This window comes from Camelus ferus, chromosome 3 (assembly GCF_009834535.1).
Source record: "Camelus ferus isolate YT-003-E chromosome 3, BCGSAC_Cfer_1.0, whole genome shotgun sequence".
In the NCBI taxonomy this organism is placed as follows: Eukaryota; Metazoa; Chordata; class Mammalia; order Artiodactyla; family Camelidae; genus Camelus; species Camelus ferus.
In genome coordinates, this window is record NC_045698.1 from 29,536,612 (window position 1) to 29,563,226 (window position 26,615).

A 26,615-nucleotide genomic window follows, 5' to 3' on the forward strand; every position below is an offset into this window, starting at 1 on the left:
GAGAGAACAACTAACATTTATAAAGAGCTTAATTTATAGCAAGACTTTTTGTCATTATTTAAATTAACTGTCATAAGACCCTGAAGCATGATATGCATATCATTGTCTTCATGTTATAGGTAAGGAAATTGATGTTAAATTACTACCTAGCTAATATGTGGCACAGCTGAGATGTAAATATAAGCTGAGGATTGTCTTTCTACCCTGTAAATTTTTTCACTTACACTAATAGGTAAGGTGGAACATGTCTTTTGAAGTTAGGCAATTCTGGATTTACCTTTCTGTTCTACCACTTACTAGCTAGCTGCAGGATCTTGATTAAATTGCTTAGCCTCAGTTTCCTTGTTTATAAAAAAAAAAAAAAGAATAACAATACTCATTTTACAGCATTGTTGGAAAGCTTTCATGGGGTGGTGTGATTAAAATTCACATTTTACCACTTGGTGATAATGTGCCATAGAGATGTCTTTTGACCTCTTTTAGCCTGTTTCTCCATCCACAAGTGGAGACAATAATAATACCTGTCTCTCAAGGTTATTGTGAAGATTAAATGAGGGAGTCAATGTAAAGTACTAAGCACATAATAAGTGCTTTATAATTATTAGCTAGCATCATCATCAACATCTTCATTTCAGTGTTCAGTAAACGGTAATAAATGAATCTAGCCATTTTTAGCTAGAATGAAAATAAATGGTTAAATAAGTTACGTTTGGTAACAGGGCACTCCTGGGACACCTAACTGGTACGAAGAAGCTTATATGTCTTTCGTCTCTTATGCTAGAAAAAATAGATATTTATGTGTCATTATAAAAGGCAGAATTATATTTTAAATAAAATACACAAGTTAGACTGCTCTGACCTGTGTATGAGTGTCTCACCATCATTTGTTTGTGGAGAACTAACAGCTGCTGCTCTGAGAATTGCAAAGGCAGAGCATGGAAGCCCAAAGAGCTGGACACCTGCTAAGGGTGGCAACCTTCTCCTTTCACCCCACCCTGATAACCACCAGCCCTGCTCCGATTTCCTCCACCTCTCCTTCCTCTTTGCCTTCTCTTATATCAAGCACAGATACTTCTCTCTTTCTTGCTTCAGAGACTTCTTCACTCCCTCTCTGGCACTTTCCATTAGAGTTTATCTTATGAGTCTTAGCCTTCTATGTGGCATGATTTCTGGGATGGCAGAAAGGCTCCCTGTTCCCAAATACTCCCCTGACCTTCCCAGTGAGCCATGTACTCCAGGGCTAGAGCTCTGTGCCCTTCCTGACCAAACTGGGGACTGTTTAAAACTTCTGAAAGATGTGACTCCTTATGGGACGCCTATACCAGTGGTGTTCCCACAGTGTTTCAGAGTGACAGGGCTTCCTCAGCGGTCCCCAGATATGGCTGGGAAAAACGGAGTTGAAGGTGGGGGTAACTCTGGACTCTCCCTTGGGCTGCCTAAATCAGATGTGTCATTTCTATCCATTGGGTGTCCCTGTAAAATTTCATTCAAGATAATACTGTTCTACTAGATGTACCTTCTCAGATACATTCCTGGGTTGAACTTTTGAGAAGTTGAGACAGGTCCTTTTGTTTTTGAGACTTATTATTAAAACTTTAAAAAATTGTTCACAACATGGTTAAACTTATATTAAATGTTTAATATTGTCATATTAATTTGGAGAGAACATCAAAATACTAAGTTTGAAGACCACTGTGAATGCCCCACTCTGATAGATCCTTGTCTAAGTAAGGCTTGATGCTGTGAGTTGAGAGTTCATAAAGCGACTATGAGTTTAAGATGGGATGAGGAAAGGATGCAGAAGGAAGAGACCTGAGGTATCCAAGACAAATCACCTACTTCTAACTATGATTCTATCTGGTTGACCCTGCTTGAGGTTGTTCTCCAAGTGAGGGCAAACTTCTCCTGTATACAAATACAAACAATAGGAACGAAGAAAACTTCACTTTTCATAGGGCTTCTACTGTTATTCAAATCAACAATTTCCATCCACCTCCAGTCTCCCACTAATGGCTTCATGTAATAGAAACACACTCTTTAATAGCTGCCATATTCAATATCTGTTCAAATGTCCTTTCATGGGTCTTTCTGGATCTATATTAATTTATTTCCATTTGCAAATCTGTGGGCTATGAGGTGACATGTTTTTATGAGAAATTGGTGCCAAGCCCTGCATATGGATGGCAAATACATTCTTTATTCAGAGGTGAATTTACGTCACCAACTGTTGCCACTCACTTCTTTCTTCTATCGGAAAATGTACCTGGCAGAATTTCAGGTGGATTAGGTTTCACCTACTTGTCTATATCCAGGTATTTACCTTCCCTCCAGTCTATATTCTTTGTGGAGCATGTTGGATTCCAGTTATATGACAGAAGTTTCATCTTTTGTTCTGACATAATACTATGGATAATGAGGCTCCCAAATTCTCCATGGAATGGAATGAGTTCTCAATAAATTGGATTAGTGAAATGAATAGTTACAACTCTTTTAAAAAGAGTTCAACTTCATCTTGTGTTCTTAGAAGCACAAGAAACTGCCAAGTTAAAAAAAAAAAGTAATCTTCCAGTGGGGCTATTACTCCAACTCAAAATATTCTTTTAGAATTTGTGTCAAATTTTGAAGGATTACTCAGCCAAAAAGTGATTGAATAGAGACAACAGGTATAAAACCTGTGCTTAGGTGGTTGACAGATTTTTGAAAATGTATACTTAGTTCACAACAGAAATAACAGAAATTCTCTATGAATTCAGCCCTGGAATTTTACTCTATATACATTTTTTTCTTGTCTTTTTTTTCCTTCCTTCCTTCCTTCCTTCCTTCCTTCCTTCCTTCCTTCCTTCTTCCTTCCTTCCTTCCTTCCTTCCTTCCTTCTTCTTTCCTTTCTTTCTTTCTTTCTTTCTTTCTTTCTTTCTTTCTTTCTTTCTTTCTTTCTTTCTTTCTTTCTTTCTTTCATTTGAACAAATATATTTAAATTATTTTCAGCTTCTGAGTCCAATAAATAAACCCTGTTCCCACCTGGGATGCATCCAGATCTACTTCATTCTTTGCTGAAATTCATTTTAAGCAACAGATGTATCATCTATGTGGTGTTTGAATAAAATCCAGCCCAGGATAAATAAGCATATCCCTTTATATTATTTCCAAGTCTCACTAAATGTGCAGTACTGTGATGATGTTATCTTCTCTGGTGGCTCTCCTCACTTTCCCTCAGAAGAGAATTTTGTGACCAGGAAGTCTTCATTGACCTTAGAAAAGCTTTTTCACCTACTGTCTTTTCAACCCTCCCCTCTAGCTGTGAATATTAGGAATGTCACATAAATGCATCAGAGTTGGGAAGACAACAATGGTGACTGTGAAGTACGCATATTATTTTAATTTAGAAAATATGCTCCAGGTTAACCCCACCCCCACAAATACAAAGGTGCCTGTTTAATTAAACAATTCCATTAGAAAAACACCTGAATTCTTAGGCAAAATACCATTGCTAGTGAGTGTTTTTATTAATGAAGATAGAAACCTGTCTAGACACAAGCCCTTCCACTGCATCATAAAGGGCATCCTGTGTGAATGTAATGACACTGAGAAGGGAACACACTTGAAGGCTGCAGGTGGGAGGCCCCTTCTATGACCCAGGCTGCAGAGAAGGGGTTTCAGTGAATCAAGAGACACTCATGATGAAGTTTCATGGCCAGAACCAATCTCTTAGGCACCATTATTTTGCACTTTGAAGAGTCATGCTCTGTGCAGAGGTCTTGAGGTTGTTATGGATACACCCTGAAAATGAGAAGTAACTGCTTTGGAAGCACCAGGGGCCTCCAGGGGAGCCCTTTTACTACAATGAAAGTGGTGCTGGTGGTTGTAAAGGGATGAGTTCTCTGTCCCCTGTGCAGTAGAGGTCTGGCAGATGGGGAGTTTAAGTTGTGCGCAGTGGCAGCATGATTTTTACAGGAATAGTTTCTTATCTAAAAGGCATTTTTTTCCTGGCTCCACTGTTCCCAGTTGTGTAGCATACAAGTTGTATAGTATACAAGCCTCTAGTCCTCCTGGAGATTATATGAGCTAGTTAATGTTCTGCAGTAAGTTCCTTGCTGCTTAAACCTGCTTAAATCATACAGAATGGATCTTATTGTTTGCAAATCAGAACCTTGACCTATGCAGGGCTCCTCTCTCCTACTCAATATTCTCAAACAAACAAACAAATGTCAGGAATTTCTTTAAAGAATATGTTTCCTTGAATGAAGATGAAAGATGAATGGTTTTTGCAAAGAACCAGAAATTCAAGGAAAAAAAAATTCAAGTAAAGAGACTAGGCAGACACAGCACTCTGTATATAGACAAGAAACAGGAGAATGCCAAAGGTTATCCCAAATGTCTGCAACAAATATGTACTAAAAAAAGCTTTTACCCAAAGCCTTGCACTATATCAGAAAGCCAGAAGGAAAACAGAAGATAAAAGCACAGAGACTTCAGTACCTGATGTAAGGTAAACAACTCTGGGCTAAGAATCAAGAGTATTGAGGTTTAGAATCATCACTTTCAGGGACTAATTATGTGACTTTGAGCAAGTTGTGTAACATTTCTGAGACTGTTTCTTCATTGGTTCAAGGTAGTGGTTGGATTAAATGACTGCTAAGACCTCTTTGAGCTATAAATCTCCATAGTCTAGAAAGAGGTACAGTGTGCTGAAAATAGAGATATAGAAGCAGACATTTCCATATTAGTTCCACAAACACTGCCCTTTAATCATACATTTGCATATATTATGTACATACAAATTATAAATTTTTCATCAATTTGACTTTCGAGAATCTAAGAAGAAAAATTGGGGGCAAGCAATATTGTTTTTGAATCAATTATAAAAGCTCACCCTTTAAAAGATAAACACAATTAGCATATAGTCTTTCCCCATTCTTCTACCTCTGCCCCTTGAGAAGAAAAATCTTCCCAAACATTTGGAGTGAGTGAGGATGGCTAACAACTGCTTGTTGAAATGCTGGTGGTTCACACTTCATGATTTCCAAAGTAACATCAGTATGGCTTGCAATGGACTTACTTGATTGTGGAAACACTGTGGTCATCACATTGTCTCTGCTTGTTTCCAGACTCAGGTGTTAAAACTGATAACATTTTGAAGACTTACAGATCTTTCACTCTTATAATCTGCCTGACATTTGCATTCTTACTACAATATCCCTGCCAAAAGGTGGACCAACTTATGCCTAGATATCAATGGTGGAGAGTCCTTTCAGGAACATTTTGTATCACCAAATCAAATTATTTCTCTCCGTAGTTAATGACTCTGTTAATGACTACCTGTTAATTCTTTTCCTGAAAACATTTGTATTTGCATCTACAACTGAACTCAAAATTGCAGATGTGGTCTTTAGAACACACAGGGACTTCCTCATTTTGACATTATTAATACAGACTATAATTTTATTAAACTTGTGAGGTATACTCATTAACTTCACTTTTATCTATAGTTAAAGTATTTATTAAGCTTCTTAGCCTTCACTTCTTTATCTTGTAGTTATAAGATGCATTTTGACCCAGATGAAACATCTTACATAATTTCATTGTATTTGTTTTAATAAATTTTATTTACTTTTTAAAAATAACTCTTATTAAAAAATATAAATGTATATTACGTATACATGAAGAAAAACATCTATAACTCACCTAAAAAACAGCTATAAATTATCCCAAACTTCAATATCCTAGAATGACTTTATGATATTTGTTTAACATAATTCCAAATATATATCTGTGTATGTGCAGTTGAGTAAATAATAGCTAGATATATTCAGAAAAAATTAATAGAAGTATAATCATACTATGCATACTATTTTAAAATCAACAATATAAAAATATTTTTGAACTTTAAAAAGGAAAAGAATTAATATTGCTTTATATAAAGACAACTTCTTCTAAAGTTAGGAAAAGGAAATAACTTTTAGGAGTGGAAGCCATGTGAATTTTTTACTACATGTTTTAATTTTAGGCAGCATCAATTAAATTACTGCTTTAAAATATTATATGGGGGGGGTTATAGTTCAATCCTCAGTACCTCCATTAAATAAATATATAAACCCCCACCCCCTGAAATAAAATATTATATGAAAAGACAAAACTATGGAACAGTAAAAGATCAGTGTTTGTCAGTGGGCAGAGGGGAGGGATATGAGAGGGAAGAATAAATGAGCACAGAGAATTTTAAGGGCAATGAAACTATTTTATATGATTCTATAATGGGGGATGCGTATCATTATGTTTGTCAAAACCCATAGAATGTACATCAAGAGTGAACCCTAATGTAAATTAGGGACTTTAGTTAATAGTAATCTATCAATATTGGCTCATCAATTGTCACAAATGAACCACACTAATACACAGATGTTAAAAATAACGGAAACTGTGTATTTAGTGGGAGGAGTATATTAGAATACTCTGTGCTTTCTGCCCAATTTTCTTGTAAACCTAAAACTACTTTTTAAAAACAGGACATTAATTAAAAATAAAAACTAACCAATAAAAATAAATCTAAAACATTTAAAAAATAAAAATAGATTACATATCCTTCAACTTAAAATTATATATCTTTTCCCTAATTCAAAATTTTTATAATCTGCTTTAAGTCTAAAGAATTTATAACATCTATATTCTTTTCTTATTGAAGTATAGTCAGTTTACAATGTTGTGTCAACTTCTGGTGTACCGCATAATGCTTCAGTCATATGTGAACATACATATATTCATTTTCATATTCTTTTTCACTGTAAGTTATAAGATATTGAATATAGTTCCCTGTGCTATACAGTATGAACTTTTTGTATATCTATTTTATATATATTAGAATCTGAAAATCTCAAACTCCCAATTTAAAAATAAGGAACACTTCACAAATTTGCGTGTCATCCTTGCGCAGGGACCATGCTAATCTTCTCTGTATCATTTTAATTTTAGCATATATGCTACCGAAGCAAACACTATTCATAGGTTTTATGTTTAAATAAATTCACTGCTCACACTCAGTCCTTTCTTCGTACATTCCCTAATTGGGTTCTTTATTTTAAATGACATTTTAGTTAGTTAGATTTTATTTTCAAGAGGAACTCACAGGTGTGAGGTTTCTTAATACTGTTCATGTCTGAGAATGAAGGTTCTCTGCCTTTATACTCTCCCAACAACTTGGCTGACATTAAGATTCTTGGGTCAAATTTTCTCAGATTTGGGAACAATTATACTTTGTCTTTGAGAACTGAGCATCACTAGAGAGAAAACTGAGCCAGCCTGATTCTTCCCACTTGAAGATGACTTATCTTTTTTGAAATTCAATAACTAGAATATGTTGATATCTAACTTTCTCTTGAAATTAACTTTGACATTCAGTAATTAGAATGTGTTTTAGTATGCAACTTTCTGCTTCAATTTTTCCTGGAACATAATGCAAAGAAAAATTTAGCTCCTTGTTTCAAGAAATGAGCAATATAATTTAAGTCTACATATATTTCTTTTTACATTTATTACAGCTTCTACTTTGAGGATCACATGATATCCTCGTGTTAGGTAATTTTAATCTGTCACACATATATGTCATCTTCTTTCTAATAGCCTTGATTTGTCTGTTTCCTTAAAGCCTGTGAAAATCTTTAGAGCTCTTGAATCTGTCATTCAATACTATCTATTCCTTCATATTTGATTTTCTTCATCCTTAAATTGGATGAGCATACCTTCTATATCTTCTCCAAGTCATGATAAATACTGGTTAAGACAGAATCCTGCAGTAAGCTTAGATGCTTTGATTTTAAAAAATTGATTCAGTTGGGTGAATTGTACCTTAAACAGTACCATATTATCCCATCTTTTGTTTAAACACAATGTTATAATGGTAGATATTGTCACACGTCTTCATAAAATTTAGATTTCCATCGATTGCTTTTCTCTGCTTTGTTAATCAAATAATCTTATCAAAATAGGATTTTGTCACTTTTTGGTGAACCCCTAGTAGTAATCTCTGCTTTCACTTCCAGGTGCTCACCAACTATTTCTTCACTAATGCTTCCTAAAAGCTTACTTGAGATTGACATCACATTATTAGTTAGTATTTTATAGAAATGACATCTTAGTCTTTTTGATAACCTGAAGATATCTCCCCATCTTGAGTCTTCCAATAGTATTTCCATTTTCTGTGATCCTCAAAGGTCACTAGCAGAGGTTAACAGTTTCAGAAGTTTGTTCTTCATTTTCTCTAAAAAGCAATGAGCTCAGGCCAGGAAATGAAGACTCATTTTGATTAACCATGTCATAAAGGTATGAAGAGAAAATTCAGATTTTGAATCTGCCTCTGAAATGTAGTTTGTTGTCTGGTACTTGTCTCCCCAGTAAGCTATAAACTCTTTGAGGACAGTGGCAGTTTTTCACTCATTATAGTGTCCTCAATGCTCAGCACAGTGCCTGACACACCACAAATACTCAATAACTAGTTGTTGATTGAATGAGTTAAAAGTAGTTTGGAAATATGAAAGGTAGGCCTTTGTGGATTGGGCTAGCTACTGACCAATCAACCATCACAGCATTATTTCTCTAAATGAATTATTTTCCCTGTTACAACCAACCAATTTTCACATACGACTCATTATTCTTTTGAATATTTTCTTAGATTTGTTTGGGGGATTTTCACAGGGGAAATTCTGTTATTTTATAATCTTTACTTGAACCCAGGGACCAACCAGCAGTATAAAGACAAAAGGGATGAACAAGTGACAAAAGAGGAAATAATGATAATTCAGAAAATTACTGGGCATTATTTGGTGAAAGATTATTCTACTCATGTGAAGCATTATGCTAACTTTGAAGACAAACCTAAACACAAAACTTGGTTGCTAACTAGGCTCACTGGGCAGCCAAACTCCCTCAGGCTAGGGAACCTGGGTTGTGTGTGACTTCTCAACATCCAATGTTACTTTTTCATGACCTTTAATCTTGGTGTTATTAATCTTGGCACTGTTAAAAACGGGCCCACATGTACTGTTCATGAGTGCCTTTTGGTAAATACAAATTGCAGCAATGATCCTAAAGGGACATAGCTGTGGGCACCACAGGCATGTCTTCTTTTACTGCTAGTTGCAGACATTTGGAATAAGATTTCAGAATAACCTCATTTTGTCTAGAAACTGAGGTTGGCCTCCTGCAGATCGCCTTCCTTCTGTCTGGTTTCTAAGAACAGGGATTAATCTGGAATCTTCATCACTTGTATCTCCTCTGATAATATCAACACAATGTATAAGTTCCAAAGTTCTGTCCTGACAGGCATGAGAGAAGAAAATAAACCATAGAAAATTAAGAACATGTTCCTAATTTATATACCCTTCATAAGAAAAGGTTACCGACTGGCAATTCAGTAGAAAAGCTGTAGGACTTAACTCTTCATTTCCATTCAGGTACTCATTCATCTCTCAGTAGCAAAAGGAAAATATACTTTATGCACAACCTCAGACCACAACTCCTTCTTGTACTGAAACAACCTGTTCTGCTGATTAGAAAACCAAATAGCTACTGTAGACTGTCTGTCTGCTTTGCCAAATGGTGAAGAATATTTGAGTCTTAAGAATCCACTGCAAAAGGGAATCTTGCAGCCAGCCACAGGAACCTTCGTTATCTCACAGGAGGCCTATTTCCAAACCTGAGAAATCAGAAGCCACCTGTGGCACCTGCTGAATGGGATGGAATTATTTGGAAATGCAGCTGCAAGGAAAATAAATCAGCCTGATGACACCACCAGGGCTCTGCATGGGAGTGTGAAATTAGTAGAAAACGTTGAGAGGTCTAGACAAGTTGTTGAAAGAGGATGTCCACAGAGTCTGCCAAAACTGTATGAAAAAAAAAAAAAGAACAGTGTAGAATATCTATTTTTATTAATATTGCTATTTTTGTGCTCTGGGAAGGCAAAAAAGCTAAATTCAGTGGCAAAGTTGATAAATTATAGAATATGCTTAAAAAAATGAAGCTTTGTTTCTTTCAGAGCAATCATCTCATAGCTGCTAGGCCTGCTGGTGTAAACAGATGTGGCCATTCACCAGGCCCACATGAAAGCACCTGAGCTTCCTTAAGTACATGCATGGTTCCTCCTCATTGCTCTACACACCATTCTTTCCCATCAACAGGGATTTTCCAATGTCTGAATGATCACAAAGCCCAAATAAAGAAGGCCTAAAGCATGAAATGGAACTATAGGTGTCATTGTTGCCAATCCTTCCATATTTTAAACGGTTACAGGTCAAGTGTTACAAGCCTGGCCTTTCAAGAATTTACCTTGAATTAGTTATAGTTAAATTGAGATTTTAAATTTGGGAAGTGCCTTAATTCAATCTTAATTCAAACACGTACATGATGCAAGACTCTCAATCCGAAAAAGCAGGTGTCCCACTTCTGTTCAAATTTCTATTCGTGCCAGGAAATGTACTTTTCTCTTTTGATTGTTACCATTTTTCTTCACATTGAGCCAAAGTGTTATTTTTATAAGCAAGGCATTATTCTAAATATTTTAGAGATAGCTCCGTTGATCCTCCCAACACTATGAGGTAGACAGTAATAGCTCTATTTAACTGAAGCACAGTGAGGTTAAGTAATGCATCAGAGCATACCTAGCTAGTAAGGGGCAGAGCTGGGATTCAAAATAGGGTGGCCTTGCCCAAGATGCTATGCTTCCAAGCACCGTGCATATTGCCAAAGTCTGTCACTCTCTAGCTTTGAGATGCACTGCCATACTGCTCTTTCTATCAATATCTGGCACTGCTTTTAGTAAATTCTGTAATTATACAGGAGTTATATGCAAATTAAACAATTTTGAAAGAAGATGAAAGAGAAGGAGCAAGCACAAAAGAACATTGCTTGCATTTTTGAAAACTAAACACCGTTTATTTTCTTGTCAAGATTATAGGATGAAAGTTAGCAGGAGGAAGATTTCAGCTCAACATGAATGAGCAAATAAAATTTACCTTATTAATATTTATTAATTTATTTTATTAACATTAATATTCTCTGGTCTGCAAAAGTATAATGAATCACTTGAGGAGTAGATAAACTCCCCTTCACTGAGGTATTCTAAGCAGACTTGGAAATAATAAGCCAAGGGTTGCTGCTGAGAGGATCCCTGGATTTGGTGGTGAATTGGGCTCAGTGACCTCAAAGGTTCATATGATATAGTTTTCACAGAAACACACACTCATGAGGTAGCCAGAAGGCATTTCTTACTTACTATCATGCTCCAAACATGCCAGATTTGATGTGGCCTCTATAACATTTTGTTATTCAGAGTTCATTGGGATATCAGAATTAGAACAAACCAAATTACTCCTCAAATTACAAAAGGTTAAGGCAAATGAACGATGTAACATTTTGGTAGCCCTTGGAGCACAACAAACTGGACAGACTTCAATAGTGTCTTAGATTTATGAGATATAACAAAACTCTTTTAAAATTTCATTTTTAGGAACTCCTACTACTGACTCAACTGCAGTAGCTAATATGTCTTACTGGGCATCAGGACATTTTAGTGGCACAGGCTCTATTCAGGAATTTTCCATCTAGGTTCTGGGGGGTTCAAGTTCTTTTTAAAGTGCTGAACTTTTGACAAAGTATTGCCTGAAATGCATTCTTGTTTTTCCTCCATTTGTCTCTCAAAGAGATGGTTTAGATACATTTTGGAATTACAATAGAATGCTAGATTTAACTTAGATTTGACACCAGGTTCAATATGTCCCAGGGTGAAAAGAGCTGTTCCTATTCTATGGATTTAATTTAGAAAGGTCAAGGGTAATTCAGCCAAAGGCATAAATTCCTATCTTTAATTGAAATACTTCTGCAAGGGAATGCTAAGAATCCAACCCTCAGTGGAAATTCACCTTTGAAAAGAAAGATTTTAAAAGGGAAGTCCAGAATTTCCAGCAGCAGGTTTTGATCAGTTCTTATTTAAATGCTATAGTTAATTTTTAATTGCTATTATTACCTGACTGCTCACAATTACAACATTTTCTATTTGCTGAGAAATTAAAGAAAGGAATTCAGACACTTTTTCTCAGGAGCAACCTTCTTCATGTTATGATCAAGAGCAAACAAAAAGTTTCATTTTCTTAATTTTCTCTTGGTAGTAATTGTCAAATTTTATTACTTTTAGATTTGAAAACTATTTCTTCTTTTTGTATTTTTTTTAACCTCTGAAAAGATTTCCTTTTGCTAGAGTTATGGTAGCAGCAAGTCTAGCTACATTTCAGGATCTAATTTTATGTCCATGGTGCCAACAGCATAGTTGATTTTGCAAAATCTTCTTTGATAACCAGAAACACCATAGACTCCTTAGGATTCCATAAAATGACAAAATTTTACTTAAGTGCTGATTTTACTCTATAATGGACTGTAATGGCTACCATTGTCCATAAACCTAAAGGAGTTTTTTCTTGTGCTACTGAAAAGAGACCTCTGGGGAGATATTCATGGGTAATTAGGTGCAGCTTTTAAAATCCAATGTGCATTTCATTTAACTCCATCTCATAATTTTAAGGACTTTCACTGAACTCATCCATTTTACAACATTTTATATAAGCAACAATAATAAAATCAAATAGGAGTATTCAGTCCTTAAGCTCCCCATGGTCATCACTGTAACTGGATGCTTGTTGCACTAAAACAATCTGAAGGCTAAATGCTTTTGCAAAGACAACCACAAGTAGCCTTGTTCACATTTCTCTCTAGTTCCCTTATGCCAGCTTGCCTCTGAAGTCCCAGCATCCCTTGAGGCTGAGGTTACATGTATTCCCACAATGACAAAGTCAGCTATAAATATTGCTCTCTCCTGTGCTATAATTTAAACCTAGGAAAAGTTTGACTAGCCATGGGAATGAGGAATCTGGATAGAATTGTTTTTGTTTCTAAATTGTCTTTGCAAAATTGATATTTAAACTGGATTAGTCTTCATCATGTCATCAGTACAACATTTTCATTATTCTTGAAAGAAAAGAGACTTGGATTTGAAGTAATGGGGATTTGAAGAGACTTGGATTTGAAGTCTTGGGAGAGTTAGTGGTAATGCCACTCTGATGCACCATCTGGAGTCTAGCTTTTTTCCTCTTTTGACCATGTATACAGCATTCCAGAGTGTTTTTCCCAATTCCACCCTCTCTTCTTTTTCTTCATCTTTCTCCTCTCTCCTTTGTCCTTCACTGTTCAAAAAGTGAAGTTTAAACAAAAGAACAATAAGAAATATTCCATTCTTCAAGTCCCTGGTTTCATGTTTCATAATAAACCTTGGACAGGAGATTTTCAAAGGACATGGATCACAGAGAAGCTTCTAGAATTTTGATCTTCAAAGCATGTTCATGCATATATTCACATATTCATGCTTTCAACTACTTACTGAGTAGCCCATTAGTTCCTGGGGATAGATAAGGACACATGCTACTTCCTCTAAGGGACTCATTACCGAACACCCCTTCTATAAAATGAAAACCAGGACTTATAATGAGGAACAAACAAACAAATAACAAAAGCAGAATGATTTCTTATTTCCTCTTCCCTAGATATCAAACCTCACCATGTCACTATCTAGTATCTGAAAGTTGGGGAGACTTTGAATTAGGTGGATTGTGGATGTGTTAATGAACATTGACTGTTGCCTGAGATTCCAAGTCCTTAGCACCTAGTCCAAGGTTTTCCAAAGAGAGAGCTTCAGCTTGCAAAGAAATTACATAGAAAATTTGAATTTTCTGATGGCAAATTTTATATATATATATGTGTATATATATATATATATATATTACACTATATATATACACACATATGCACACTCTTTATAAACACACAAATACATACATTTACAAGTATAGACTTACATAATAACTTCTAATATTCTGTAGTTTGCAGAACAAATACAACTTAACTTTTCAGGAGTTTTAGGTGACTGTGTCCAAGAAGAAAGAGTTAATGTTAAAGTTAAGCTGGGACTTAACTCTGGTCCCTAGACAGATGATGCAATGTTTTTACTTCTAGATGTTTCACCTTTATCCTTTCAGACTTATTTTTTCTTTTCTTAATTATTGAACATATTTGAGATAATTTAATAATTATCATTTAGGGGGGAGGGTATATCTCAGTGGTGACTCCCTGGAGAGCATTTAAAATGATCTCTTTTGGGGTCACACCTATGGGTGTTCTGATTTAACAGCCCTGAAGAAAAGGATGAAACCATGCTAACTGACCTGAAAAATTAAATGGAAAAGCAAAATAGGCACTTTGGAGTCTTTACACCAGGTGGAGTTTCCTCTGGTGTAACTCAAAGCAGGGACCACATGCATCAGAATCATCTGCAGTGCTTGTTGCATGTGGATTTGTACCTCTCTAGATATAATGGTAACAATTTTTGGCAGAAGGTGGGGAATTGCTCTTTTGAAAAGCTCCTCAGGTGAGACTTGAGTGTTTCTGCCTTTCCCTTCTAATCACTGATCATCATCCAAGCATGAACATTACGGTATTTTACAGATTGTACCCAAATTTGAAAATGCATTACTTGGCCATGTGAAAACCATTAGAACTGAATTAAATTTTTTTATTTTATGAGATATAATTCATGAAGCATCCATCTGGATCCTCAGAAAAGTTTCCATTTAAATATTCTTACTGACATGAATCATGTGTAAGTAGCCCTGTCTGGTTTGGAAAGATACTTTAGTATTTCACAAGAGTCTTTTAAAACTGTATCATTTATTATGTCATTATAGATCCTTCTTCTTCTGCCCAAATACCAAAAAGGCCAGAAAATATCATTGGGCAGGGGTTGGAGTGGAATACTTCCTCAGAGATTATATTGGCCAAATATCACCAAGCTTTCTTTTTAAAACTATTTTAGGGAACCAACAACAATCCCCAGTACCTCCATTTTAAACAAACAAACAAACAAACAAGCTGAATTCCTTCACCTTAGAAAGCCCAATAAATAAATAAATTTTAAAATTATCATTCTTCTAATTTGGCCTCAGAAAGCCAGCCACTGATTTTTCTCAAAGAGATACAGACAATGTAGAATTAAAATTTTTCATGATGGAAGAAATGGAAAATTATTTTTCATAAAGAGAGGAGACCAGTGGCTACAACAGCTTCACAAGTCTAAATAAAGCTGGTCTTTGCTATGTCTCAAAAGGATTCACTGTAGAATTTGAGCTGAAAGAACCATCTGCCATACTGAGACATGGAAATTGCTAGCATCATATAGACTCTAGCCAGCTACAAAAAGCTAAGAAGAGAAAATTACATAGATCTACTGAAATGTATCCATAAAAGAGCCATCTTAACATTAGCAAGATTTGAGATCACAAAGCCATAAGAGGGTTGCAATTGACAGAAGGGTACTGAAGCATGGTCTGAAATCACACATACCTACCTGAATTTCACAGAATAGTTAATAAAAGGTCAGGTGAGAACCTATCAAGTTGCTTGTGCAGACCTAATCCTGAGGTGTGCAAATTTGTTGAATACAAAACAACGGGCTCTGACTATCTTCCTGGGTCTTTCTCAAGACAATATCTTGTCCAGATATCAGGGGGTTCCAGCTTTTTCTCTGAATACCCAGCCAGGCCACTCTCTCTGTTTCCCTTGTGTGCCCTAATATAGGAGGTCTAGCAAAGTTACCATGTTCCCAGGTGAAAACTAATGTGTATGTAAGTGGTTCAATTAAAAAGAGAAACCCAACATGTTTACTCAGCCTGTCTGTTTCCCACCCTCCGTGGTCTAAGAAAATCTGTCTCTTCCAGCACCCTTTGCTTCCTAAGAAGCCATTTTGAATCTTATGGCTGGCTACCTACTCCACGTCCCCATCCAGATGACCAGCTAGCACATGAAAAGATGCTCGACATCACTAATCATCAGAGAAATGCAAATCAAAACCACAATGAGCTATCACCTCACACTGTCAAAATGACTGTCATCAAAAAGTCTACAAATAACAAATGTTGATGAGGATGTGGAGAAAAAGGTACCCTAGTACACTGCTAGTGCAAATGTAAATTGGTGCAGCCACTATGGAGAACAGTATGAAGGTTCATCAAAAAACTAAAAATGGAACTATAATATAATCCACTCCTGGGCGTATATCAGAAGAAAATGAAAACACTAATTCAAAAAGATACATGTACTACAATGTCCCAATGTTCAAAGCAGCATTATTTACTATAGCCATGATATGGAAACAACTAAGTGTTCATCAACAGATGAATGGATACAGAAGATGTGGTGTGTGTCTGTATGTATATGTGTGTGTATATATATATTTTTTTTCAGAATATTATTCAGCCATAAAAAAATGAAATTCTGCCATTTGCAACAGCATGGATGGACCTAAAGGGTATTATGCATAGTGAAATAAGCCACACAGAGAAAGACAAATATTGTATATTGTCACTTAAATGTGGAATCTAAAAATTAAAACATATGAATGTATATATAATAAAGAAAGCCTGAACCAATAACAAATAAGGAGATTGAATCAGTAATAAAAAACCTCTCAACAATGGACCAGAGGGCTTCACAGGTGAATTATACCAGACATTTAAAGAAGAATTAATGTCAATCCTTTTAAAACTCCTCCAAAAAATAGACGAGTTTGGAACTCATTTTATCAGGCCAGCATCACCCTATACCAAAGTCAGACACAGACACTACAAGAAAAGAAATCTAGAGGGAAATATCCTTGATGAACATGCAAAAATCCTCAACAAAATACTAGCAAACTGAATTCAACAGCACATTTAAAGGATCATACACATGACCAAGTGGATTTATCCCTGGGAAGCAAGGCAAATCAAGAAATGTAATACACCACATTAGCAATATTATATGATCATTTTCATTGATACAGAAAAAGCATTTGACAAAATCCAACATTCATTTGTGATAAAATCTCTCAACAAAGAAAGATGTCTTACCATTTGTGACAACATGGATGAACCTGGATAACATCATGCTAGTGAAATAAGCCAGACATAGAAGGACAAATACTACACATCTAAATATAAAATAGTCAAACTGATAGTAGCAGAGAGGAGAATGGTGGTTGCCAGTGGTGAGGGGGAGGGGTATGTGTGGAAGTACTAGTCAAAGAGTACTAAGTTTCAGTTATGCAAATTGAGTAAATCCTAGAGATCTATTGTATGTTACAGTGCCTATAGTTAACAATACTGTATTGTATTCTTAAAATTTTGCTAAGAGGATAGATCTTATGTTGAAGGTTCTTGTCACACATAAAAAGTAATAATAAATAGAGTTCAGTAAGGAACTTTTGGACCTGATGGCTATGTTAATGCATAGATGTAGTGATGGTTACAAGGGTGTACACTTATCTCCAAACTGGCCCTGTCTCTAAGCTTACAATTCACTTAATTCTTCTAGAATTTTATTTAATATTTGACAAAGCAAGTGCCTAGTGGAGGCGAAAATATAGCTGTAACCAAGAAAGCAAGTAAACAAATTTTTCATAGAATCACCTAAGAAACTGCTGTGGAAACTTATAATATTAGCAAATATTTTCATCTAATATCTACAACTATTAATTTCCAAAAAATTTCAAAATTCAGATTAATGATCAATTTTATGGATATGTAGGGTTTTAAGTTTAGAGGGTAAGCAATCTGCAAATACCTACTCTAAAGAAGGAAGAAATCATCAAATTTTCCCTTAAATGCAAATGAATCTAAGATATTTTACTTTCTACTGAAAAAATGATTTAGTAAATGAAAGTTTATCAGACAAAATTGTAACTGTAAGAAGCCATCCTGTAAGATGAGGTCCTTTTTAACAGGCAATGTTCCTTAATTAAGTAGGCACTTTCTAATCAGATGTAAGTGATTGCACAAAAACAGACAGGAAATAAATTATATTGAATTCTTGCATTTTCTTATTTTAATTAGTGTATATTATGTGGTTTGTCCCAGTTAGCCCTTCCATAAATAATTTATTTCCTACTGCTCAGAGCTTCTGTTTCTTCATCTCAAAAATGAGAAGTTTTGGCTAATTGAGTTCTGAATGCTCTTCCATCCTAATTAAATTCAGCATTACTTATTGCTAATGTGCTGCCTACACATTCCTGTGCAGGAAACTTCAAATTTAAAAAAAAGGAATAAGCCGTGGTTCCTGACCACAGAGAGTTTACAACTGAGAAGGCAAGGCAAGCCAGGCAGTCGATAAGTATAATATAAGACAGTTCCAAAATTCTTGATCTTTAACTCTAACCAAAAATCTTACCGAGGAAACAGAAATTTTAAGGTTTAGATATGATGTAAAATTAATAGACTGGGAGCCCGTAAAGTCAGTCTCCTTAAACCTTAGACATAGACGCTAGAGGCCTGAGTGAGTTTTTAAGCTATTTCACAGCCAACATTGGGGAAGTTCTGCTGCTACGCCACCCACCCAAATGCCCATGGTCATATTTACCTTACAAGTGCACTTCCTCCACATTAGGATGTGTTAATTGAATACACAACACGGACACAGTTTCAGACCTCATTTATCTTCATTACTGACGTTTGCAGTAAAGTGACCATGAGGCAAAACTTGGACTTCCTTATTTCACTTGTTTTGTACCCTAGGAAATTTTATTTGGTTGGCAGCCTTTTCAACATTACATGGGTTTCATTTCACATATTTGGTTCAGCTGATATAATCAAGGTTATAGTGCATCATTCATCTTTGAATAAACAATGAAAATCAGGAAGATTAAAAAGTGACAGCTTAAAATAGAGCATGGAATACAACCAAAGTAACAGAAATTGAATTAATAAGGCTTTAACATGATTTTCAAAGGTCTCCAGTCTGGACTTTGGGCCCAATTTCCTGGCTGGTTTAAAATGAGACCAAGGATCTTAAATGATGTGCCTGGGAGGCCATGAGTCAGTGGCTGAACCAACCAGGCCTGGGAGCAGAGAGGCTGCAGTAGATAATAAGTATTGTATGTTCTGAACTTCAAAAGAATTAAAAGCACAATTTTCATTAATAAAAAATGTGCTTATTTGATCTTAAGACTTAAAATGGTAACTCCTTAGATATTAACATGGAAAATGTTGTAATATTGGATGTCATATGTTGGGACCCCCAGGAAAACAGATACTGCGATGGAGATTTGTAAGTTGGTGGCTTACTGTGGAATGTCCTCAGGAACAACACTTGTAAGGATGGAGGGAGGCAGGACTGGGTGAAATTGAACTGTGCTGCATCCAATACAGGCCTCAGCCACTCCCACAGGGAGCCTCGGGGTTGGTTAGATTCTTTAGATATGTCCCAAATTGAAGCAAGGGGCCAGGCCTTTCTCCCCTGAGGAGGGCCTCAGCTTGCAGCAGTTCCCAATAGGTGGGGGCATGGGTGACTTGGTCCTGGAGATGGGGTCTGGGCTGGTCGTCCACTAGCGTCCACCCCTTGCATCACTCAGATCTGCTTGTTTCATCCCATCTGAGAAGAGTTCCTCCAGGATTCTGGGTGGTCTCTTTTCCAGGGGAAACTTACATAGGGAAGGTTAGCAGAATGAACTGTAGCCTCCACAATTACAGGTATTCTCAAAGCTGCAACTAATGTTTATCATTTCCTTGCTCAACTACCAATTCTATATTACTCTCCCCCTCAGCTAGCACCTCTGCTAATCTGCAGAGCTTACCTGATGTGGTGGACCTGACTCTCATCCTTGAGTTTTACAGCCCCATGACCTTCTAAAAAATATGGCTTCTGACTTTGTCTATTTATTGTTATAATTGGACAATAATGAATCTGATTTCTGCACTTGTCCATTTACTATCAAAATTAGGAGAGAAGCAAGAGACACCTTAGTGAATCATCTAGGAGCCAAATGCATTCTTTCCTGCCCACACAGTGTAACAGCCCTACTGTCTGTCTCTCGATCATCAGGGTCAATTATCCCTGCGAGGATGGAGCTTCTTCCCTGACTAATGGATGGTCTTGGTGCAAGGAAACAAAAGTGACCAGGAGACACCTAGCTGTGTTCCCTCATGAAAGCCTTCTCCCTCTTGGAACCAGACCCTTTGGACCAGCAGAGCCTTGTAGGGAAGGGAAGCACACATTTTTCAACTGTATCTCTGAAATCAATGATAAACATAGCATAGAGAATGCACAAGAGTGAGGATTATTATAGAGATTATTAGTATATAATAACATTATTTTATTGGTAGTACAGGGTAAGGTCAAAGATTAGAAGAAAAGTAAAATGATTATTGCAGCAATTCAGGCAAAAACTGAGAAGGGCCTAAAATAAGCCACCAGTAATGAAGAGAAAGATCAGCATGTGAAACATTAAAAATATGAAATGAACCAGATGAACGGAAGGAGGCTGATAAGCGAGAATGAGAAATCTCAGATAATTCCCATGAGTCTAGCTGTTTACTACTAAGAAAGACAGAGGACACAGGAGAAAGAGCAGGTTTGGTTCTTTATTTGGTTTGTTTTCAAGGTGCTCAGCAGACAATATTTTAGGGTCAGTTATTTTTTGCTCACTGACCAATCAGTGACATTGAGGGGTCCCCTTGCCTACTTATCTGCTAGTTTCAAACTGCAGGCCTCCTTTAAATGACCTACAGTGGAAGTTAGCTGTACTCTTTGAATTCTGGGAACTGTAATAAGCATAACTTCACATCTTTTAAATGTTTTATAGAGATTATATTCCTACAGAATGAATTATTAATTTAAAGTAAAACTATGTCAGTCCTGTGAAGATGACTCCCAAATCTGCATCTCCATCCTGATTTCTCCAACTGTATGTTCCAAGCTGCCTGCTGGACACTTTCACATGGAAGTCATGCCAGCATCTCAGATCCCACACATCCAAATTCAGCTAAGCCCCACCTCTGACAGTTTTCCCTCATCTGCAAACAGGCTTCAGCTCCAGGAGCCTCTATTTCTAATAAAGAAACCACCATCCTTTCATGCAGGTTTGCAAACTACAGCCCACAGGCCAAATCCAACCTTCCACCTGTCTCTTTAAACAAAGTTTTGTTGCAACACAGCCAAATTAATCAGTATATTGTCTATGACTGCTTTTGTGTCACAGTGGCAGAGTTGAGTAGTTATGACACTCTATGGCCCACAAAACATTATTATTATTATTATTATTATTATTATTATTATTATTATTATTATTATTATTATTACTATTATTATTATCTGAACCTTTACAGCACAAATTTGCTAACATCTCCTCCAAGTCAGCCAGAATCAAAATCTAAGTCATGTTAGACTTATTTTCCCTTTTCTCTCACCTCCTCTGCTCCCTGTCCATTGAAAGTTACCACTACATATGTCTCTCACTCTTCTCTGCTCTCACTGAGCCTAGCCTATTTCAGCACTCTGCACTTTTAGCCTGCTCTCTTACAGAACCACCTTCACAGAGCAGCCTGGTTTCCATCTCTACCCTTGGTGATACAAGAAAGTATAAAGAGTCCCTCCATCTGTGGTTTGTCCAGGGGGAAGGGAGGAGGAGGGGGGTGGAGGGGGTGTTGGTCAGGGGAAGATTCGCAGAAGAAAGAAATGATTCAGCTGATGAAAGATAAATAGGCACTTTTCAGAAAAACAAAGGACTTGGGGGAAGTGGCTGGAGATGCATAGGTGAAGACACTGCATGACTTGCATGACTTTAAAGAAGGTATAAGAGAATAAGGTGTGTTCAGGGAGCAGCAAGTAGTTTGGTGCAGGAGGAATATAGTGTGTGTATAGAGGAAAAAGGAAAATGTAGGCATAAGAAGATGATGAACCTAGAGTCTGAAAAGCCCATTGGAGAAACTTTTGTTTAAGCTGCTGTTTCCACCTATGGTCAGCCCCCGCTTATAACTCACCATTCAAGGCCCAGCTGTGACACCTTCTCTGGTTTCTCCCAATCAAGTCTTCCCTCTTCCCTCTGGACTCCCATAACACATCCTTATTTCTTCCATCTATCACTTTCTAACTTGGGTGGCAGCATGGCAGAAGAGAGCCCAAGATTTGTTATAAGTAGATGTGATAAACTATTAGTAGGTAATAATCTCTTCCTCTGTTTATTGCCCAAGTGACCATCAGCAGTCCCCTCCTTTTCCCAGGTAGGTGGTGGCTTCCTCAGTTATAGTTGTATAGTTATGGTTGTATTTTGCTGAAGAAATAAAAACTAACATTTGGTACTTGGTGGAGATTTATGACTTGAGGAAACGCCTAGCATCCTACAACTTTTTGCTTGTTCACTGATTTATGTCCCTTACTGGACTAAAAGATAACTTGAGGTCGGACAACAACTGTTATCTTGTGCATTTTTATATCATCAGCACATAAAGAGTATTCAGTACATGTTCATAGAATTAAATTGTCCTGTTGAAGTAGACACAAGATCTGATCACACTAGCATTGATTACTTGTAACCTACACAATAGAAATTATGGTTCAGCTCATATTGTCCCTTTCTAAATAGTCACCTTGGAATATTCAAGTTTTTTGGTATGCAAGATATCAAAAGAAATCCAGAGAGTTTTACTTGATAAGAATATTTTATTGAGTGCGAAACAGACTGTGAACAGGGGCACTCCAAACCTGAAACTAGTATGAAGCTTAGAGGCATGTCATTACAGGATGGCTCATAAGGTGAACAGGAGGAAGTTGTTTAACCTTTACAATGATTGGTTATTAAAATGGGGGTTTTCAGACAGCAAGGGATTGGTTAAAATTTTTTATCTTATACCTTTTAAGGAAGATGATTGAAGATTCATTTATGATTATCAGAAGCATTTGCAAGAAGTAACCTAAGTTTTGTTTACATTCATTAAATAAATTATACTAAGTTTTGCTTATGTGGCTTAACTGGTTTTGTTTGCTAGGACAATCTTCAAGTCTGGTCTCCATTTTATTTCATTTTAACAAAATATATTAAAAAATATTCAAGATGACTTATTAAATTAAGTTGTCATTAATTAAAATGATTGTGAAACTTTTCTTTGGAGTTACTTTAACGATGTGCCATCTTTTTATAAATCTATCCTTAGGCATGGAAAATATTCATTCTTTGAGGATGAACTTATTTTTAGAAAACAACCAAAATTTTTATAAGCCAAATATGATATTAATTTAGTTAGAAATGATACTTTGGAATGAAATAATGAAAATTATGTTATTTCTCTCAAGCTTATTTGAAAGGCAAGTGTAAAGAAAAAATACAGGAACATTTGAAACAACAGAAACAACTTTGGAATAAGCACTTATTTTGAAGAGTTCAGGACTTCTTTGGAAGCTTAAGTATCATCTCTGTAAAAAGCCAGCCTATTCTTTTATAGTCATTCATCTTTCTGCTAACATATAATCCATCATGGCCTGCTCTGATTGGCACAGTTGACTGAACTGGTCATCACTGAGCATAGAACTTTTGGTAAGGAATATATCCTACCATTAAAAAATTGTCATATATGTTGATATTAAGCAAATATTATTGGCCCTTGTTTCTAGTAGTTATTGTAATAGAGTTTATTGAAGTAAAATAATGCATCTCTACAGTTGTTTCTCAGATCAAATACACTATCTCTTCTCTCAGATTCCTATGAGTTCTAGTAACCATTTGACAGTATTCACAGCTTAATTTCTATCTCTGTAACTAGAAATCTTTGATGAATCTCTATGCCTTCAGTTCTTCCAGATTTTTTCCTACCTGCCATCCTGACTTCTCTCTAGAGCCATACTATTCAATATAGTAGTACAGTAGACAGAATTATGTCCCTCTCTAAAGATGTCCAAGTCCTAATTCCCAGAACTTGTGACTATATTACCTTAGATGGCCAAAGGGAACTTTGCAGATGTGATGAAGGGCTTTGAGATGGGGAGATTACCTTGGATTATCCAGGTGGACCTATCATAATCATAAAGGTCTTTATAAGAGAAAGAGGAAGGCAGGAGAGTTAGAATCAGAGAAGGAAACGGGACAACAGAAGCAGAGGATGGAATGATGTGGCCATGAGCCAAGGAATTTGGGCAGGCTCCAGAAGCTGGAAAAAGAAAGAAACAGATTACACCCTAGAGTTCCTAGAAGAAATACAGCTGTGTCAATCCCTTGATTTTTAGCCCCATAGGACCCATTTTAAACTTCTGACTTCTGCAACTGTAAGATAATAAATTTGTGTTGTTTTAAACCACTAAGTTTGTAGTAATTTGTTACAGCAACAATAGGAAATTAATTCAGGTAACCACTAGCCTCATGGGGTTATTTAAACTTAAATAAATTAAATTTTTAAAAATTTCAAGTTAAATGTTTCGTTCTAGCTATATTTCAAGTCCTTAAGAGCAACTTCTCGCAGTAGCTATCATATTGGACAGCGCAGATTATAGATCACTGCAGAAAGTTCCAGCCAATAGCATTGGATTGTGTTGTTACAGAGGTCTCGTTGACTTACCCCAGAATATCCTATCACCATCGTAGGTTTAGTAAAGCTAAACTAAACACCTTGCCTTTAATTCCAAACTTCCTTGTCAATGGCAGTGGCCTAGAAGACTAGCCAAAGCAGTAGATGTGATCTTGGTTTAAACATTTATTTGAGGCAATTCTTTCAAGAATCAAATTGCAGCCCACAGATAAGAAGGGAGAGACAGTCTCACTACAAGTCCTGGTCTTTATTAGGAACCCCTGCATGGAAAGCATGTTATAGAATCATAGAGAATGTTCAAGTGGAGTGGGAGTTTAGACATCCTGCGAGGAATCTCTTTACCTAGCTCTAAGTTCAGCATATTTATTTTGTTTTCTCCACTGCTTATAAGAGTTGTTGGGTTGCTTGTTTATTGTTATGCTGACTATCTCTATACCAAGACATTAGATTGGGTTTATTGGTGATGTTTTCCATTTCTTGATATCCTAAGACTGAAGAGCACCATGTTTTATCTAATTCTGTTCTGAGTAAAATTAAAACTGGAATAATAAATTCTGGAATTATTTGCCACTAGATCCTACAAATGAGGTTTCTCTTTTGTAATATTCCATCTCTTCACAGTATTAAAAGTAGCTAAGAAGCATTTCAGGAGATAGAATCTAGCTCTCATTTGATATGTTTTAGCCACAGAAGATGAACTTTCTTCATACAGTAAATATAAGCCAGGTGGATTCACTGTTGTAAGAGGAATTGGACAGTCAAATTCATGCACAAAGACTCAGTTCAACGTAATGTACTAAGCAATGGGAAGTGTTTTTTAAAAGGTCATGAAATGTCTCAGTAAGACAAATATATGAAAATGTGTGAAAACGCACATCATAAGCATTAATATGCATTGATATGAACATATGCTTCATACACATGTAATTACTGAAGGCGATTTTTACAGGCATACCTCAGAGATAGTGTAGGTTTAGTTCCAGACCACTGTGATAAAGCAAATATTACAATAAATAAAGACACATGAATTTTTTGGTTTCCAAGTATATACAAAAGTTATAAGTAGGTAATAGTGTTATGTCTAAAAAATGTACATATTTGCTTAAAAAAACATATTGCTAAAAATGATACAAATGAACTTATTTACAGAACAAAAATAGACTCACAGACAGACCAAGCTTACAGTTACCAAAGGGAAAAGTAGGGGAGGGATAAATTAGGAATTTGGGATTAGTAGATACACACTATTATATATAAAATGAACAAAAAGGACCCACTGTATGGGACAAGGAACTCTATTCAATATCTTGTAATAACATACAATGAAAAGGAATAGATAAATATACATATGTATATCTGAATCACTTTGCTGTACACCTAAAACTAACACAACTTTGTAAATCAACTATATTTTAAGATAAAAAAATTTTTTAAATGCCTTATTGCTAAAAAATACTAACCATCATCTGAGCCTTCAGTAAGTCATAATCTTTTTGTTGGTGGAGGGTCTTGCCTTGGTGTTGATGGCTGCTGACTGATCAGGGTGATGGTTGCTGAAGATTGGTGTGGCTGTGGCAGTTTCTTAACATAAGACAACAATGAAGTTTGCTGCATCAGTTGACTCCTCGCATCACAAAAGATTTCTCTGTAGCATGCAATGCTTTGATAACATTTTATCCACAGAAGAACTTTTTTCAAAATTGGAGTCAGTCCTCTCAAACTCTGCTACTGCTTTATCAACTAAGTTTATGTAATATTCTAAATCCTTTATTTTTATTTGAACAATCTTTACAGCATCTTCACCAGGAGTAGATTCTATCTTAAGAAACCACTTTCTTTGCTTCTCCATAAGAAGCAACTTCTCATCTGTTAAAATTTTATCATGAGATTGCAACAATTAAGTTACATCTTCAGTCTCCACTTCTAATTCTAGTTCTCTTGCTATTTCTACCACATCTGCAGTTACTTCCCCTACTGAAGTCTTGAACCCCTCAAAGCCATCCATGAGGGTTGAAATCAACTTCCTCCAAAGTTCTGTTAATGTTGATATTTTGACCTCTTCCTATGAATCACAAATGTTTTTAAATGGCTTCTAGAATGATGATTCCTTTCTAGAAAGTTTGCAATTTACTTTGCCCAGATCCATCAGAAGAATCACTATCTATGGCAGCTAAAGTCTTATGAAATGTATTTCTTAAATAATAA

General features: G+C 36.0%; 1 long non-coding RNA gene and 1 other non-coding gene across 2 annotated transcripts; both read right to left on the reverse strand.

The window, feature by feature from the left end:
• Positions 1-1,249: 1,249 nt before the first annotated feature.
• Positions 1,250-20,218, reverse strand: LOC116660939. Its single transcript, XR_004316642.1, has 3 exons — positions 19,826-20,218; positions 3,699-3,704; positions 1,250-1,259 (listed from the first exon to the last, which is right to left on the reverse strand). It is a non-coding gene; the product is annotated as an uncharacterized LOC116660939 (long non-coding RNA).
• LOC116662887 lies at positions 6,884-6,990 on the reverse strand. The gene has a single exon (XR_004318969.1). It is a non-coding gene; the product is annotated as a U6 spliceosomal RNA (small nuclear RNA).
• Positions 20,219-26,615: the final 6,397 nt, after the last annotated feature.